We start from the raw sequence: 19500 nt of genomic DNA on the forward strand, positions 1-19500 counted from the left end.
CCTCTGTAGCTGGAGGAGGTACCCGCTATGTTAATAGTGAGGGTTCTTTAACAGAGCCAAATGGGTATCCAGCAGGCTACATAATGACTGATGATAAAATGGGAGATAACAGCATAGGAAATGGTTTCAAAGAACTTGGTGAGGTAGAGATGAGCACTATGGTCTAGCAGATCTTCAGCCATGGCTTCATTGCCCCTTTTTAAGAATTTTAAGTAGATTTAATAGGCACAAGAACCCTTTTATAAATTTATGTTGGTTTAGGTTCAGGGTTTGAAGGTTACCTATGCTGTTGTTTACCAGCCTGGCAATTGGTTGCTCTATAACTTTACAGAGGATGCATTTTATGCTAGTAGGTCTATAATTTCCATGCCTCTCATTGCCCACCCCTATGTTATGGTATTACTAAGGACATTTTCCACACTTCATGGATGTAACCTATGGAGAAAATTAAAGATTTTTAAGAGCTGTTTAGTTAAGTGTGCTTGATATTTACTAGCAAACAACTGGGAATATTATCAGATTCCATGGAACTAGTACTTTTGCTTGTGGATAATTTTTTTTTGTCAAATCTGGATTAACGTCATTACAAATATATAATGGTAAACATACATTAAAACATAATGAAATTATCATCATAACAGTAGTTAATCACCATTATTGACAAATGAGGCTAGTCAGATCAATAAGATTTCTGCTGAATACAGTGGGTTCTTTCCTGTCCAGGTCACAGTGGCATCACTAAGGTCAACAAATCCATAATAATAATAATAATATTAATAATAATAATAATAATAATAATAATACAGCTTCCTAGTAAGCTCCAGTATGCAATGTTTCCAGTTTGTCATAACAATATTGCTACTACATTAGTAAACAGGCCAAAAGAGACAGATCAACAAAGCTCCTGCTGTTTGCAAATGATGTGGCATTATAAGCAGTCTCTGAACAAGTACCTCAGAAAATGACAGGGGAATGGAATGCAAAACTGAAGGTACATAAGATGAAAATGACTACAGATAAGATAGCTGTAATGGCAATAAATGGTGGAAATTAAAAAAGGGAAAATAGTGGAATACGTTAACCGTTTCAAGTGTCTGGGAGGTGTGGTTGAAGAGAAGGGAAGTCTGAATGAGGAGGTCAGAGCTAAAATCAAAGGGGCTGCATCCAATTGGCAAAGAGTGTCATGGGTAGTGTGTAACAGAAGAGTGCCCAAGAAATTGAAAAGTAAGGTGTACAAAACAGTGAGGTGACCAGTACTACTGTATGGTACAGAAACCTGGGCAGTGAAGATGGAGCAGTTGTGAAAGCTAGAGGTGATGGAGATAAAGTGCCCGAGACAGGTAGCAGGATGCACACTTTGAGACTAAGAGAACAGATTACAGTGATTCAAGCACATCAGAAATCAAAATCAGAAGACAATTTGGTGAAGAACATTTGGGACAGACAGGAAGAAGGCAAGAGGAAACTAAATATCCAGCAAAGAGATGGATGGATTGTGTGAGAGAAGACCAGCGACAGTCAGGCAAGACTGTGGAAGAGGGTAGAAGAGTGTCTCTGAATGGAGAAAGAGGTTGACAGTTGACACAACACCCCAGCCCCATGAAGAAAATGGGGAAAAAGGGGGTTGTCAATTATGATGATGATTGTTAATTTAATGGTTATTTCTAGATAATTCCATTTTGGATAACTCATCCATCAGAGAAATGAGTTAATTCTTTTTTTTTTTTTGATGGGGGGGCTGATTTCCATTTTCTAGTAATGCCTTTTTGGCCGGGAACACTAAACATCAGAGCTCTGGCCTCTCTACTCAATGAACCAGTTGTCATTATTCCTAATCAGTACAGCCCTCAAGCAAGAATAATTCTTCTATTATCTAAACAGTGCAGCATTGACTGAATAACTGGTTTAAATTTCACTAACCTAGAGCATAACCATCATATATTTATTAATTTAAAATTTGTTTACCATGAAAGTCCAACTTGGACAGAGCCTATTTTTGGCACAGACCAAGGGAGAAGCACTCCAGATGCATGTCTTTGGAATGTGGAGTACCCAGAGGAAACCCATGCAATTGCAGGGAGGACATATAGACTCTGCACTGAAGACACCACAGCTGAGAATTGAACCAGAGAACCTCTTGCTGTGAGGTGACAACATTAACCATCGCACCACTGAGCTGCCTAGTATGGGATGCAACAGTCTGCTTTTTCTTTCCCTGTACATCTCTAGCTCAAAGAGAATGCATTAAGGAACACCTTGTGTAACCTAAGGGGTTGTAAAAAATATGTGAACTAGCATTGCTAACTGAAGAATGGAAACCTTCTGGACTTTGATGAATACCTTCGAGATGTAAGCACTTGTGGCCAAACTGTAATGTGGATATCCATCTCCCTCTCCCACAGAATCCACTGTTTTTCCTGTACATGAACTGTTGGGCTTACCTTGATTTTTTTTAAATAACACTGAGACTTTTCTGAGTTTTTGGCATTTTACAGCTATAACTTATTATCCAACTTACCCAGAGAGGCCAGTTTTCCCTGTCAATAGTACAAATTTCATTATTTCTGAACTTATTCATGAGTCTCATACATGTCCGTCTCTTCATCTCCCCCACAAAATCTCAAGAAATTACCAGACCCCCCCCCCCCACCGTAATCATCTGTTTCCCGTATCTCAAGCTTGGATAATGATTCAAAGATCTCCTCATAGCCTGATGAAAGCAGTACCAATTAAACTTGATGCTTATTTGTTAAAGTTCCTTCTGCAATCGGGGTAACTGTGATCAAGAAAGATTGTTTTACTGTATTGACTATTTCTTTCTAGATTTAAGTTTAAACCCTGTTTCGAAACCTCTCCCCCCCTTATTAGAGATTTCTGAAAAAAAGACATCTAGACATCCAGTTAAGGCTACCAATAACTCTTCCTATATTGATATCGCAGTGTCACTCAGTTGACCATGAACTTTTTTTAATCTTGCCAATAATGCATATAATTCATAATCAGGTGCTCTATTTCACCCTTGTATAAATGGAAAAGTTATTAGCTTCCATTCAAATCACTGTTTACCATTTGTCCAGATAAAGTTCACCACCATTTATTGCAAGTTGCAGAAGATCTTGTTATCAGGGGAAATAATGAGTTCCCTGCAAAACATACATTATAATTGAAAGATTAAACTAATTCACTGCCTGAACTTATTGAAGCCAATTAAAGCAAAGCCCTTACCACCTCTTCAGCATTAGTTTAGATCTCTTCAGAATAGTCTGAAACATAATCTTCCCCATCTCTTCCAAAGTGTAGGCAAAAGTCAATCACGGATAGGCTAAGGAGTTAACAGCTAACACAAAAAGTTACTTACTAGATAGTTGCTCCCCAGGGAAAAATTAAAATTTATTGTTTTAATTTTAATGACATTACTTTTGTACTCCAACATGAACGCAATTTGCTCTAGCAACTTAAACAGAATGAAAATATCCCTGGTAGGGTTAGACATGTAAATCAGTAGGTGATCAGTATACAAAGGTAATTTATATTGTCTCCCTGCTATAGTATACCCACGTGAATGAGAAGATCTCATATGAATAGCTAATGGCTCTTGATACAGGACAAAGAGTAGTTGAGACAGAGAACAGCCCTACCTCACCTGCTCAAAAGTTCAAAATAGTGTGGAAACTGACCACCTATCTTCTCACCTGCGAATAACTGTATAATGGCATAATAGGAGCAATCAGTTGCTGCAGAAATACCTTTTTTTCAGTATGAAAAACTTGTATCTCAAATCTACATAGTCAAAAGCCTTCTCTTCACCTAGGTTCAAACTCACTAGTTGAGGGTTCATACGATTGCTGTGTTCTTATATGAGTGTTGCAGTCAATACGTTATTTGCCATAGAGCTCCCTGGGATAAAGCCCATTTTATATAGCTGGAGTAATAACACAACCCTTTTTGCTGTAATGAACATAAACAGTTTATTGTCATAATTATGATATAGATAAGTCTGTATGATGTAACATGTAAGATATTTTTATCTGGCTTAAGAATAACTGTAATAATAGCTTTCCACTAAGAAAATGGAAATACATCATATTTCAACACACAGTTGGCTAGTCTGATAAAACTCTATATAAAGATTTTACCTCCTGATGTCTATACTTCCAGTGGTAGGCAGTCTAAACCCAGAATTATGCCACTTGACTGAGAATGGAGTGTCTAACACATTTCATCAGCTGTGCTACTTTAACTAGATTTGTTGTTTCTAAACCACCTAATTTGGGCAAAGTCACCTGATCCAGAAAATTTAACATCTCTTTCACCTCTCATTGGGACTAGTCAACATTTTGATAGCCTTGCATAAAAAACCCTAAAGCCCCTCCAAAATAGCTGCCACCACAAATAACAGCTCCCCATTACAGGGATCCTTAATCCTAGCTATCGGTCTGATGATCACCTGTGGCCAGATGCTGAGAGTTAGAAATTTCAAGCTTGCAGGGGATGACATTTATTTTTAATTTAATACCATTTTTGCATGCTCCACTTAATGCTAGATTGTGGTGCCTTGTGTGGCAGCAGCCTGTCTGGCTCCTGATGTGTGTTTTGTGTTTTTATGTTAAAATTGTGGATTTTGTTGAGATATCATCTGTCTAGGGAGTCTGTTCTGACTTCATCTGGTGTGCAGTTTGTCTGCAGCCATCATTTGTTGTTGGATCATTGGATTGTTTGTGTTTGGAGATTTGGAGATTTGTGCTGGTTGCAGCCATTTGGGTGGTGAGGTGCAGTTGGCTTTTGTCTGTTGAATGAATTGGATCAGATATTGTTGGTTGGAGGGACCAGAATGGTTCTTGAGGATGTTGCTGGTGTTGGAGATGAGAAAATGGCAGTGTGGATGGAGGAGATTGTGGGAGATCATGGGGAGGTCACTGAACTGAATGAGGCCATTCAGGCCTTCTGATTGTGACAATTGTGATGGATGCAGGTAGCAGAAGACCCGACTATGTCAGACTGTTTAAATCTGGAGTTGAGGTTCTGTTGGTTGGAGGGGGCCTGACTGGGACTTTTGGATGTTGCGGGTGTTGGAATGTAGCTAGTGGCAGTGTCTTAGGAGCGGATGGATACAGTCACTGTGATCGTGAATGAACCATGCATGGTTGATGAAACTTTCTATACATTTGGTTGGCTCAGAATCTGCTGTTGTTGTGTTTTTGTGCATTTATTTGTGTTTATGTTGTATATAAGCTTGTTTATGTGTATATGAGCTTGGAGAAATTACATTTTCTTTCAGCTGTGCATTTTCTTTGTGTGTGGTCTGAATGACAATAAAGTTTACTGTTACTATTATTTTTTGCTCCTTAATATAATCATCTTCCCTTTCCATATTGATCACTTTGCTTTGTTTGTAAATGAGTTCCTCCTGATATGTTTTAATCTGAAATTCAGACTGCCTATGCCTAGTAGCAACAACATTTCTCAACAAAGGAGCCAACCTGACTTTAAAAGTATTCCAACCACCCTCCAATATAGCAGTTAACACAAAAAGTTACTTACTAGATAGTTGCTCCCCAAGGAAAAATTTAAATTTATTGTTTTAATTTTAATGACATTACTTTTGTACTCCTGGGTCACCCATACAAAAGAACAAGTTTACCTTCCAATGAACCAACAGTATGGTTCAAGGAATACTAAATATTAACAACAAAGCTGCATGATCAGATAGGGAAATTAGGGATGTCTGCAAAGAGCTGACCAAACAGCCATAATATTTAACTATTAAGAATTTGTCTATCCTAGAGAAAGAAAGGTATCTGTAAGAATAATGTGTATCTGGCACAAGTTGTAGAGGCCATAAATGAGAATCCAGCATTCTTATCTGGATTATAAAATATCTTGATAATCTGTCAATCATTGGAACTGCATGAGTCCTGGGACCAGTGTGTAGTACCTCATCACACTCCATGACTGTATTCCAGCCCACCTCAAAAGACAACTCCCTCTTGATGGGCCATCCAGCCATGTAGTAGACTGGCAACCTCCTGCTGAGAGGCTCCCTGCGGGATGTAGTGATTTAATATAGCAATTACTTAATGCATTAAAACTCCCTTCAAAAGTATAAACATACCTACTGAGTCAGCTAATATCTCCCTAGGCTTAAATAGAATAAAATACATGAATGTGGTGATTACCCCACTTCTTTTGTCTGTGGACAAGCAGAGAAATACTCCTTATAGGCATAATTAAAAGTTTTCCATGTTTTTAATAAATTACACGAGTTTCCTGAAACTAAACAAATGTCAGAGATGCTCTTATCACATGCACCAATGTCTCTTTTAACTGCATTAAAAAATACATTTACATTCCATGATAAAATGTTAAACATAGCAGGACAAGAAAAGAAAACTGACTGAAGTCAAGAAATATATAAATAGCCCACCTAGTTAGAAGTGTTTGGGGCATTCCAATTCAGTAAAATGCTTGGGTTTGTTTATATCAAAAAGGGCATTGTAGTCAATGATTGGTGTGATAAGGGAAGAGTACAGTGGTAGTATGACTTCTTTGGATCTTGAAGATATTCTCTTCTAAATGAACCAGATCAGATAAAAAGATTTCCTGACTATGATGGAAACATGATGATCAAATGAGGAAGCACTATCCACATATGACCTAGGTTTTTTATTACCATATCTGTCTGAAGAGGGGTTTCATTTATAACATATATGGTGGGACACCAATTTTCTGCCAAATGCTACTATGCAGAAACTTTTTTATTTAGTTTAAGGTCATTTTTGATATATAAAGTATCTGCATATTCCAACCCCTGTTGAAGTTGTCTTGTATCAGTAGATGAGTGGATTACAGTACCCAGTTTAAAGTCAGAAAAGTATGCTTGCTCAACCACACTTCTGAGTTATTGAATTCAATGTCTGCAAATAAATGCCAAATAGAAGAGGGCCCATAATTGATCCATGTGGCATCCCACTAGTTACAATTTCACATTCAGAGAGGGAACCTGCAATTTTCACAACTTTGTATCTGTTGGACATCCAATTTGCAATCCAGTAGATAATGTATGGGTTTATATTAAGCTTGTCTAAATTTGCAATAATACCCACATAAAAAATAGTGGCAAAAGCCTGGACCAGGTAGAGATAAGTAGATTAAACAGAATAACCACTAACCACAGTACCTGTAACTTTTTCAAAGAGGCTTACTAGGTTCAGAAGATAGGACCCGTCCTTCACAAAACCAAACTGATTGAGATCTACATCAGCTAAGTTGCCTATGTCTGCATAACTGAGTTCTGCTATGATACATTCTATGGCTTTGCATATGTGGCTGGTGAGGCTGATAGGTCTATAATTACCTGGGTCTGTGGAGAGGCCACCCTTGTGTATGGGAATCATAGCAGCTGTTCTCCAGGCATCAGGAACAAGCACTATAGATAGGCTGAAATTGAACAGCTCAGACAGTAGATACTTGACACTGATGAGAATGCAGCCTAGTTGCCTGGTCCCATGGAAGTATTATTTTTAGCATTTGACAAGGATTCTACAACTTGTTCCAAAATTATTTCAGGGGAAACAAAATTCTCATGGATAGTGGGGGCAATAATGTGGATAGGAGGGATAAAATTAGCACTAAATGTGTCTGCTAATATATTAGCTATATCATTAGAGTCAGAATGGGTGATATTATGGATGAGCTCAGTGTATTGTTGGACATTATGTCTTAATTACATAACATACCTGAAGAAATATTTGTAGTTTCCTTTGGAATCTGTAGCAAAATTAAGTTCATACAATAGTGTTTTTAAGTTCCTTGTTGGCATATTTCAGTATATTACTGAAGTAGAGAGATGATGGTTTCTACAACTTTTTATTGCTTTCCTTCTTGTGTTGTACAGTTTATTAATCCTGGATTCCACCAGAGAAATGCATTCTTGAATTTACCTTTAAATTTGGGGGTTGATGGGTAATCACTTTTCTATACAACTTTTTAGGTGTTGGAACAACTTCAGGTGAATGTGGCAGCCTTCTCAGTTGGGTCCATTTATGTGGAATTGTTGGGAGTTTTGCATAGGTGTATTACAAGCTGAAGTAGGTATGCCTTGGAGAAGTTCCTAAAGATGGTCACAGTGGTGAGGTGGCACCACTAGGCCCTGACAGAGAAGATGACTTATTTGTGGTCAGACTGAACCAGGGATGAGGAGATGCAGGATGGGATGTAGGCATGTGTTAGGTTGCTACGGACCAGATCGAGGGCATTAGAGCCTATAGTGGGTACTTATTTGCTACCATGTGATGGAGTAAATGAAATCTATGAAATGCTGAGTATTACTATTTTTAGAAGTGAAAAAGAAGAAGAAGAAGAAGAAGAAGAAGAAGAAGAAGAAGAAGGTGTGCCAGTCCATGCTTGAGTAATTGAATTACCCTAGTTAGAGGGTATTTGGTTTGATATTTGATGCCTCAATGGTGTTGAGTTAATAATGTCTGTGATCTTTCGGCAACATTGATGGGGATCTGCAGCTGGCAATAAGGCAATAGTTGAATTTATTAGAGGTGATTTGGATCTCCAGGAGTTCCAAGTTAGGGTTATGGGTAATTTGATGTGAAATAGTGAGTCTATATTAGATGAATAAAAGTTCATCTTAGCGAACGTTCACATAACAGAAAATTGCAGAACTCGAAACGCAATTGTGAGATCGCAGTACAGTGAAGATGGGAATATTTGCCCTTTCCTCACTGTAGTGCAATCTCGGAGTTGGAATATATATTTAGCGGGGGGTGTGGATGTGCAGGCCCCACAATTGCAGTTTCAAGTTCCTGGATTTTCGCTCATGTGAGTATTAGCTAAGATGAACTTTTGTTCATATAATATAGACCTGAAATATTGGTGTTTTTAACACAAATAAATATTTCCCCCACAGTTCCCCAAGGGTATGAAGACATAATAGGAGTTAAACCAGAGTATAGAGAGAGTGCTGCTATTGCAATGAAACCATATGTCAGTAACTTAATAAATATAAATGAGTATGAGTTGCAAAAAAGGCCTCAGGTTCTGTTATCTTTCTATTTCAATTCCTAGCATTGAATAGTTCTATCTTGACATTGTTCAAATTTCAGTTTGAATTTTCTGTGTATGAATTAGGGGAACTCAGCATAAAAGGCACTGTGGAGTCAGCAAAGGCCAGTGTCTTTCCTGCACAGTAAAGTACATCATGTTTCTCTGATGTCCCTCTGAGTCGAATGCCTCAGCTCATTCATTCCCATATGGGTCTTTACTACCTCATAGTGATATTTGTCTTGAAGAAACTCCAAGACAAACACATTTAAAGTAAAACAAGCTGCAATAAAACAATAGCTAGATGCAGGAAGCAATGCAAGTCTGGAATCTATAAAAAGCAAGACATCCTAAACAGTCACATATCCGCTTTACCTGATAACACTCATAGATTCTATTTGTGATTGGAAATATCACTCAGTGAAGTGGCAGATATGCAATTGCCACTCAAGGACATGCAAGTATCTCACCATATTGACATTTGAATGTGCAAACTTAACTTACTGAGTTTTACATTTTTTTCATTCCCTCTGGCCAATAAACCCGGACTGCATTAGCTTTAGATATAAAATGTTTCAGAGCTTATGGGCTTATTGGTACAGCATTGAACTGTGAAAAATATAAATAAGTAAGTAAATACACAAATAAAATAAAATAAATGAAAATAAAATAAAATATTTAGTATGTGCAATATGCTCAAATCAAATAAAAGCAGAAGAATCTAAAAATGCATGTTTCTTTGAGAAAAGAAGCTACTCCGGGTAAAACATTTTCTAAAGAGAACTGTTGATCAGTCTCCTGACCTGTTTTCAGTCTGCAGTTTTACCACTAATGTTCGTCTCCTACTTGAGTCAAACATTCTATGCACTCAGTAGTGTTTGGCAAGAAACTGAACAACTAGAAATGGCATTAAACTATTGCATACATCCTCAGAGAATGTACATTAAACAGACATGGTTTTATATTACTTTAAATACAGGTTATTTTAATATATAGGTGGCATGGTAGTAATTATCTCTTATTTCAGTATTGCTCAGATCCAGAATCAAGGCATATTGCCAAGAATAACAAATAATACAAAATGTCAAAATTAAGTAGATGTGCATGTTTGAAATATTCCTGGTAGCTTAAAGGATTATATGTGTTTATCTGCTTACTTCACTTCTAGTGCATGAAAAGTATAAAACAAAAAACATAATAATTACAGTATCCTTATAAGTGACGCACATAAAATGTGTAACTGCTATGGATGTTTCCCCATCATTGTCATTCAGTATAAACTTTGCTTTAGAAAACAGTGTTAGACTTAGAAAATATTAGTAGTAAATATAATATAGGCTCCAAAGCTAGATTCACAGGGCAGTATGGTTACTAGGATTCCCAGTTAGTATAGTCAAATATTTTAAATGCACTGAACTGCAAAACAAATGCTATTTTTAATTAAGCCTGCTTTCTGCTTCCATTTGTTATTCTCATATATCTGATGTTTACACACACACATACACACACACACACACACACACACACACACACACACACATGCACACAGACACTTATCTGTTTATCCATGTCTATATATAATTATAGTACAATTGGTTAATTGACGATTTCATTGAAAAGACCACTCCTACTGTCAGATAAAAATAAAAGCAACCCCCAGAGAACAAGTATTCTGCTATATGATGAAAAAATAACATTAAAAAGCACTGGTGAAAATAGCGGAACAAATTACAGCACAAGGAACCATAAAACATGAACTTTTAATGAAATAAGGAACAAATATGAAAGAGGTAAGTGCTTTCACAATCAGCTTCGTCAGACCATATAAATCATGTGCATCATCACTCAAATATATCTAAATAACAGACCAATCAGAAACAAAGCACCTTAATTAGTCAATTACTTATCAGTCAAGGTAACTTATGTTACAGTAATAATGTAGGTCCGTACAAAATATATATCCACAACAATATGTATAAAAAACATATAAAAAGTATGTATATATAAAATATAAAGTATAAAAAAATCTTTTAAGACCAATTACTCATTAAGCCAGTTATTTATTCAAACCCCTATATTTTAAAATAGGTTTAAGGGCAACTTTCTCATTAAGACCTTTACCTTGGTCAGCCCTTAACCTAAGGTTGACTAATTAAGGTGCTTTGTTTCCGATTGATTTGTTATTTAGATATATTTGAGGGACGATGCACATGGTTTATATGGGCTGATGAAGCTGATTGTGAAAGGGCTTACCTCTTTCATATTTGTTCCTTATATCATTAAAAGTTCATGTTTTATGGTTCCTCATGCTGTGGTTTGTTCTGCTATTTTCAGCATTGCTTTTTATCCTACTGTCAAATAGTTGAAAGACTATTTCGCTGAAACACCATTTAATCAAATTATAAATGACTTGATCATCATATATTCAAAATCAACCAAGGGAATATGTTTCAAAAAAGAGTTTTCTGCAGAGAGGGCAAGCCATCCAGCATCCCACAGGGAGGCAATCCCCCAGCCTTACTTAAATATACTAACACCCCAGTTATATACTTGTGGAAAAAAGTGAAAATTCACCACATAGCGAAACACTGCTAGTTCACGTAAATAGGAAATACGCCACATAAATCTTCATATTCTCCTAAATATTCTACTTCTATATTTCAGAACTATACCAGAAGTGAAATGGACCTTCAATTAAATGGTCATTCAACAAAATGGGTGTTGAGTCATTTGAATATACTGATTTATTAATCGTTAGTCTAACTCACACTTCATCAACACATAACTCACTGGCAAAAAAAACATCAGTCTTAAAAGATCAAAGTTAAAATACACATGCATCAAGACACAACTTTCGAGCATGGAAATCAAAAATCAGGTTTTTTTGATGGGAGGGTAAGCCCCTCTGCATCCTCTATTTGCTATCCCCACACCAACTTCAGGATCGTCCAATAGCAGTGAAAGGGCATATTCCCTTTCCCACTGCACTAGTTGCCAATTTGATCAAGACAGACAATATATACATGTATACAGATCTCTCTCTTTCTCTCTCTATATATATATGCATATGTAAATACAGGTCTAATTTTAAATTTCAAAGTTTCAAAACTTTGAATTTGTTATGGTTGAGACCATAAGATAGAAGTTTAGAAAGTTTGAAATGTAAATAAAAAAAGAAAATGAAAACAAAAAAAAGTTTTTTTTTCTTTACGATTTTGCAGGGAGGCAGGCCCCCACTGTACCCCCCCCCCCACACTCCCTGCTAATTAAATATACCAACCCTGAGATTGGACTATAGTGAGAAAAATGGTAAATATACCATTCTGTACTGTATGGTGATCTCCATTTAAATGGTTTGAAGAGTCAAAACTTTGATCTTATGGCCTCAACCATAAGAAATTCAAAGTTTTGAAATGTTGAAATTTGGAAGTAGACCTATATATATATATATATATATATATATATATATATATATATATATATATATATATATATAAATATATATATGGGTCTACTTCACTTCACCTAAAACTCATTTGACCGACATCCATTTCAGAGAGACCAAATCACCTTAATTTCATTTCACCGACACTCATTTCACCGACATTTAATAGTGACAGTGTGTAGATTACTATAAGGCAAGTAAAAGGTATATGTCCTTTTCCCCACTGTAGTGCAATCCTGGAGTTAGTATATATAGTTAGGGGGGTGGGGGGGCTACACCCCCCACTTAGTTTGGTTTTATATTGTCTGTTTGGTTTTATATTGTCCGGTTTCTGTTAAGAGGGTAAGTAAGTAGTGTTTAAGTATTGGAAAGAGTTAGTCATAGGTGTTGTAAGTGTGCACGTCTATGGTTTAAAGTGTAGTAGTTTGAAATTCAGCATTATCAGTTGTCGGTGAAATGGGTTTTAGGTGAAATGAAGTTTAGGTGATTTGGTCTCTCTGAAATGAATGTCAGTCAAATGAGTTTTAGGTGAAGTGAACCATATATATATATATATATATATATATATATATATATATATATATATGTGTGTGTGTGTGTGTGTGTGTGTGTGTGTACATTTTGTGTGCTTTCTAAAAACTCAGAAAGATTACACTAAATGTACATGTAGTCTACACTTTGTGGTAACCTTTATGAATCCCCGTTGATATTTAATGCTGCAAGAAAATCATTAGGAAAACTAAAATTAGGAGGACAAAGTATGTTTGTGTGTGTGTGTGTGTGTGTGTGTGTGTGTGTGTGTGTGTGTGTGTGTGTGTGTGTGTGTGTGTGTGTGTGTGTTTAACATACCACTCAACTGTCCAGATTTAGCCTCATAGTTTTGGTCTGTTCCTCATAATATTTGTGCTTTTCTGGCAAATCACGGAGGACTGAAGTCACTAAAAAATGACATATATACTCATATCTTTCAGAAAATGCATTCTAGCACAAATCCTTTTATTCTAGCAACTTTATATTTTAAAAAGAACAAGATTTAAAATGTATCCCCATCACACCTCTCAACTGTCCAAATATTTCCTCATATTTTTGTTTCATTTCTCATGTAATTGGTGGTTTTCCAAATGGCTCGCTAATCACTGAGGACTGAAGTGAGAAAATAATGGCAGACATTTGAGTTTCAAACTCGAAATCCTTCAGAAAATTCATGCTAATGCAAAATCTGTAATTATGCCAACTTTCTAAGTCTGTAAGGGCAATATTTAAAAGGTTTCCCTATTTTTGGGCCTTTGTTCCTCCATTACTAGTGGCTTTGGCCAGATGTCTTGCTTGAAGTGGTTGAGAGGCATGATCCCTATTTTGGGCCATTGTATTTCAGGCTTTGTTTAGATTCCTTGCACTAAGAGACTGAGGCATATGCGTACCTCTCAAACGTCCAGAGTTTTGCAGACTGTCCTGATTTTTGCCTCATATTGCTGTCTGTTCCTGAATATTTGTGGTTTTCTTGCAAATTACTGAGGACTGAAATAACTAAATGTCATACATTTGAGTTTTAGACTTCATTTCCTTTAGAAAATGCATGCTAAGACAAATGCTGTTATTCTAGCATATTTCTAAGTCTGTAAGAGCAATATTTAAAATCTGTCCATTTTGGGGGCCTTTGTCCCTCCATTATTTTAGGCTTTGCCCAGATTTCTTATGCTAAGAGGTTGAGAGGTATAGAAGTATGGTGTGTAATGCTCTAGTTAAGGGGGAGGGCAGGTTAGTCAATTAACTTGATCAGGCTTGACCCTGTAATTTGGTTACAGGAGACAAGAGCCAGAATCCTCTATACCAACTACCAGACTGCCAACAGAATTGTGAGTTTGAGTTTCAGTACATTTTCAGGGAATTATGAGTTTCAATGCATTTTCAAGGGACTGAGTTTCATTTTATTTTCATAAAATTGTGAGTTTCAATGGGAGATACATTTACTGTTGTTCATGCTGTCTGTTTTCAATCTGCAACTAACTGTTTTGTTTATCAAATGGCAGTCACTGTTTATGTTGTAGAATGTGAAAGTAGTGTTAGTAGCATAATTGCCTTTGGTGCAGAAGGCTGTAGATTTTACTTCCACACCATGTAGATGGAGTGCTGATACTGCAGTGCCATTTTTATTGCTGATTATTTGGTTCATTTTAAGGGGGTAGAAGTTCTGCACTCCTGGGTGTATCCTCCATTGTATGAGATGGCTAGTAACTATGAACTTGTCATTTTGTCAGTCATTCCCTATTGCAATATTATCACCTTACCAATTTTTCTTTTTAATGTTACATAGGCAATTAATTCTTCAAGGGCAGCAAACACTGAATTTGTAGATGAAACACTGAAATGTAAAGTTATTTGCCAGTAGTAACCTCTTTATTAGTTACAGATCTCTTTCATGTGGACTTATTTGGATAACTTTTACTTCTGTAGAGATTGTGCTTATTGAGTAATATTGGTGAATTGTAATGACAGAAGTTTGAGTGGCCTTTTATGGTTGAATTTTTCTGAAATGGGTAGTTTTGTCATTATTGGTTCATACATTTTGTTTCATTGCTTACTAGAAGAATGTTCATAAATGTAAAACATTCTAGCAAATGGTGCTGTATTATACAAGGAATATAATTTAAAAAATCAGGAAGGTGAATCAAAGAACATGTGTGCATGGAGCTATAAATGTGTGCAAGGAGCCTATGGTTTGAAAACAGCCCAAAGGTAAGCTTAATCCTTCACTGGCCAGATACATTTTTCATTAATGTGGGTTTTTATGCCATTTCAATGAATGTGTGTTTCAAGGGCAGAGAAGTTTATTGCTCATGCTAAGTCTGTTTTCATTGTGAGACTGTATTGTTTATTTAGCAAATGGCTATCAGTGTTTGTGCTATTTTATTTCAATATCTGTAATCATTGTAGAAGTAAATAAGAAAACAGGTTCCTTGTGCCTTTATTTAAAATATCCATGATAATTCTTTCCATGGCTTTACATACAAGACTAGTCAGACTTATGGTCTGTAGTTATCCAGGTCAGTAGAAGGCCAGTCCTTGTGCTGAGGATTAAATGTTGAAGTCATCCATTCACTAAGCATAAAGCCAGTTAGGAAGCTAATGCTGAACAGTGATTTTAGAGCATTTGATAGCTCATATTTATGCTATCCAAGAGATATCCCAGGATATTATGAGGGCCCACTGATGTAGTATTCTTTGACTTGGAGACTGTATTGAAGACTTGTTTGCTAGCAATAGCCAGAAGAGTTATGGTCCAGGGTGCCTCCTGAGAGGTGCTGAGGGGAAGAAGGGGTGAAATTGGGATTAAAGTTAGCAGCCAGCAGATTTACAATATCCTCTGATTCCTTTTAGGTTCCATGTACAATTTGTTCAGCACACTGTTGTGTGTTACCTTTCAGGTAGTGGACAAAGCCAATGAAGGCCTTGTGATTATCCTTTGTCATTGAGGATATGTCTGCCTCAGATTTGGCTTTGGTGGGCTTGATAAGATTTCTGAGTTGTTTATTTAGTTTGAGAATTTTTGTCATCTTGCTGGGTATTGCACTTCCTAGTTTTGGCCATGGTTTTCCTCCTTTTGTTATACAACTTGTTGATATTCAGATTCCACCAGGGTGGCTTGTTATTTGAGTTAGTTCTCTGCTTATTCCTTGTGGGTAAAGCTACCTCAGTGTAGCTGTTTACATGATGATGATATAGGGTTTCTGTAAACAATTCTATACTGGTAGCAGAGTTCACATGGTTTGGGGGGGGGTGGAAATTTTACCATGGTATAAAAAGGAGGTTTGCTTTGGACTAATTCCCAAATGTTTGAGGGTTAGATGGCATCCACTTGTGACAAGTGTTTGGACAGGTACATACCAAAAGGGTATTATACCCAATGATTGGCCTAATGAGTGCCAAGCAGAGGGGAACAATTATGTGCCTGGATCTGGATGACATACCTTTCAATATAAGCTGTACAATGAAAAAGGACTTCCTTACAATAGTGAATATGTGGTGATCAAGGTACAGTGTATTGTTGACATAGGTTCTCAGATGAGACTGGTTAGGCTTATATGTATATTATTGCCTGGGCCCATGGAAGTCCCACCTTCATACAAGGGAGTGTCTGTTGCAGTCTTTCATTTATCCAGCACAAAACCTATTTTGAGATTAGTATTAAATAGCCTTTGTAGGGGGGTTGACATATCAGGTTCAGACTAACTGGTAGACAGCCTAGTATGCTATCCAGTCCCAACAGACATTATGTTCTTGGATTTAAGTAGTAACTTCAGAAATTGTTGAGAGATATGAGGGGGTTATAGATGCAGGTATTTTATGTGAGAATATTGGAAGATTTGGGGGGGGGTGGATGAAGTTCAGTCTGAATTAGTTGGCCAGTGGATTGGCTATATTCTCTGATCCAAGTATGTGATATCATTTGTCATCAGCTCATTGTAGTGCTAGTCATTGTTTGAGATTTCTAGCAAAGTTTAAAAAATACTTTGTGGTTATCTTTCACCTGGGTTTATATTTTTACTTCATATCAGGCTTTGGTTGATTTAACTCACCTGAACCCTCTTTATGGTAACCAGTATTCCTTTCTCACCTCTATTCTTTCCCCTTAGCTGAATATATTGCCCAATTCCCTGCCTAGCCTTTTCCTTGAAGGAAACTCTGCTGCAATACTATATCTGTCCACTAGGTGGCACCAGTATCCTGCCCTACCTTATATGCCTACCCCACAGCTTATAATATAATTATTTTCACTCCTCTGGCCTCAACACTTAATTGTGGCATAACCTCTTTCTTCCTCTTAGTTTTTCTTTTTATTACAACCATCCAACTGTCCTACAACTGTTACTCCTGGCTCCCTCACCTCTTTTCATACCTACCTTTGACTTACCTTCAATAGTCTGCTTTCTTACTGATTGTTCTTCCTGAACTGTTCCCCTCATCTGTCTCTACCCGCTCCATTCACCCTGTGGGCTCACTCCGCTCCCCTACCCTACCCCCAAATCCCACCCACCCCAGCACCTCTACATTTATTCTTCCCATACTCCTCCCACCCTTATCAATTAACTAATCACAGTCATCTCATTACCCCTCCCACTCTTACCCCTCCCACTCTACTATCCCATACACCCTTCTACTCTTAGTCTCCTCCTCTTCTCCTTGTAAATTAATATAACCCTATCTACTTCCATACCTGACCTACTCAATAAGTCAGTTCACTTCCACTATAATACTCCCTTTAATACCCCCATTCTAAACATGCCCTCCTCAATACTCTATACCGTCCGGGCCCCTTGCTCCCTTCTTGTACTACTAATTTCTCTTTATTATGTTACTTCTTACTCTTCCAAAGCTCCCCCATGCCTACCTTCTACTCAAACTATCCCTTACACTCACCTGCAACCACTTTTATGCACTCACTTCCACTCTATATCCTCCTCTCTTATTCCACCTAACCTACTGTACCTATTCTATCCCAAACACCTCTCCACCTCAACAAAAACATTTACTCTTAAACTACTCCTAGCCCCAAACAACTTCCTATTATACAAACCCAAAAGGCTAAAAGTGATTTCCTGTAATGTCCTAGCCTTATCTGGAGATATCCATCCCAACCCTGGCTCTTGTCTCACTTCAAACAACTCCTTCTCCCCTCCCCCTACTTCTCCCACTACATATAACCCTTTCCCCCTTCCCCTTCTTCAACTGCCTTCTCTCAGAACACTCTTAAGTTCTTCACAATCAGTGCCCAGAGCCTTAAAAACAAAGTATATCAAGCACAAGCTTGGATTAACCACAACCAACCTGACATCTTAGCCATCTCCAAAACCTGGCTAAAACCCCATATTGCAGACTCTGAAATCTTGCCTCCTGGTTTCCATATCCACAGAAATGACTGATTAAATAAAAAAGGTGTTGGCTCTGCTCTAATCTACTCTAACATTCTCTCCTTAATCCCTCTTCAAAGCCCAACTCCACAATTCAAAAATACTGAACTAACAGCAAGTCTCCTACGATTGAATAAACATAAAAATATCTGCATTATTTCCCTATATATCTCGCCAGGTGACAACATCTCTACCCTTGAAAATATTCTTTGGGCTCTCTCTACCTTTGAAAATATTCTTTGGGCCTCTACTGAAATAAAGTATGAAACTTACATTCTAGGTGATGTTAATATTGATTGGAATAAAATCAACACACCTTCTCCCTATCCATCCATTAACCTCTACAACTTCACCCAAGTAATCCACTCAACCACCCGTCCTAACAAAATTCACCCCTCAGGATCCATCATAGACTGGATCCTAGTCTCCCATCCAAACAAAGTAATTCACTCTGGCACTATCCCAGACACCTTTAATGACCATCTCCCTGCTTTCATTCAACGCTCAGCTAACTCCACCCAATATCAACACCATTACATTCCCACTCACAATCTTAGCAACTTCAACCCCACAACTTTCTCGAACATTTTTAAACAAATTAATTGGCAAATCCTAAATACTCTTCCCCTTGACAAAGCTGTAGAACATTTCAACTCTATCTTCCTAAATACTCTTAACTCCCTAGCCCCTCTAAGAAACAAATGAGTCAAAGCTAATTCGGCTCCTTGGCTGTCTAAAGAAACAAAACAAATCATGTACCACAGGGACAAATCCTGGAAACTATACCAGAAAAATAAAATGCCTACTATCTTGCTCCAATATAACCAACTCCGCAACCATGTAAAAAAACTAATTACCATGGACAAAAAAAACTACTACAATAAGCTTCAGTCCAACAATAATAAGAACCCTAAACAATTCTAGAAATCAGTTAATTCCCTTCTCCATCCAGGGTCCAGGAATAATCCCTGCCCTAACCCAAGTATAACTGACATTGAACTGAGCTCACATTTCAACTCATTCTTTATAGAATCCATAGCTAACCTAACCAAAACTTTCCCAAATAACAATCCACACAACTCTCATTCTTCAACA

Source organism: Protopterus annectens, chromosome 5.part0 (assembly GCF_019279795.1).
Source record: "Protopterus annectens isolate FY-2018-M chromosome 5.part0, PAN1.0, whole genome shotgun sequence".
Taxonomy (NCBI): domain Eukaryota; kingdom Metazoa; phylum Chordata; order Ceratodontiformes; family Protopteridae; genus Protopterus; species Protopterus annectens.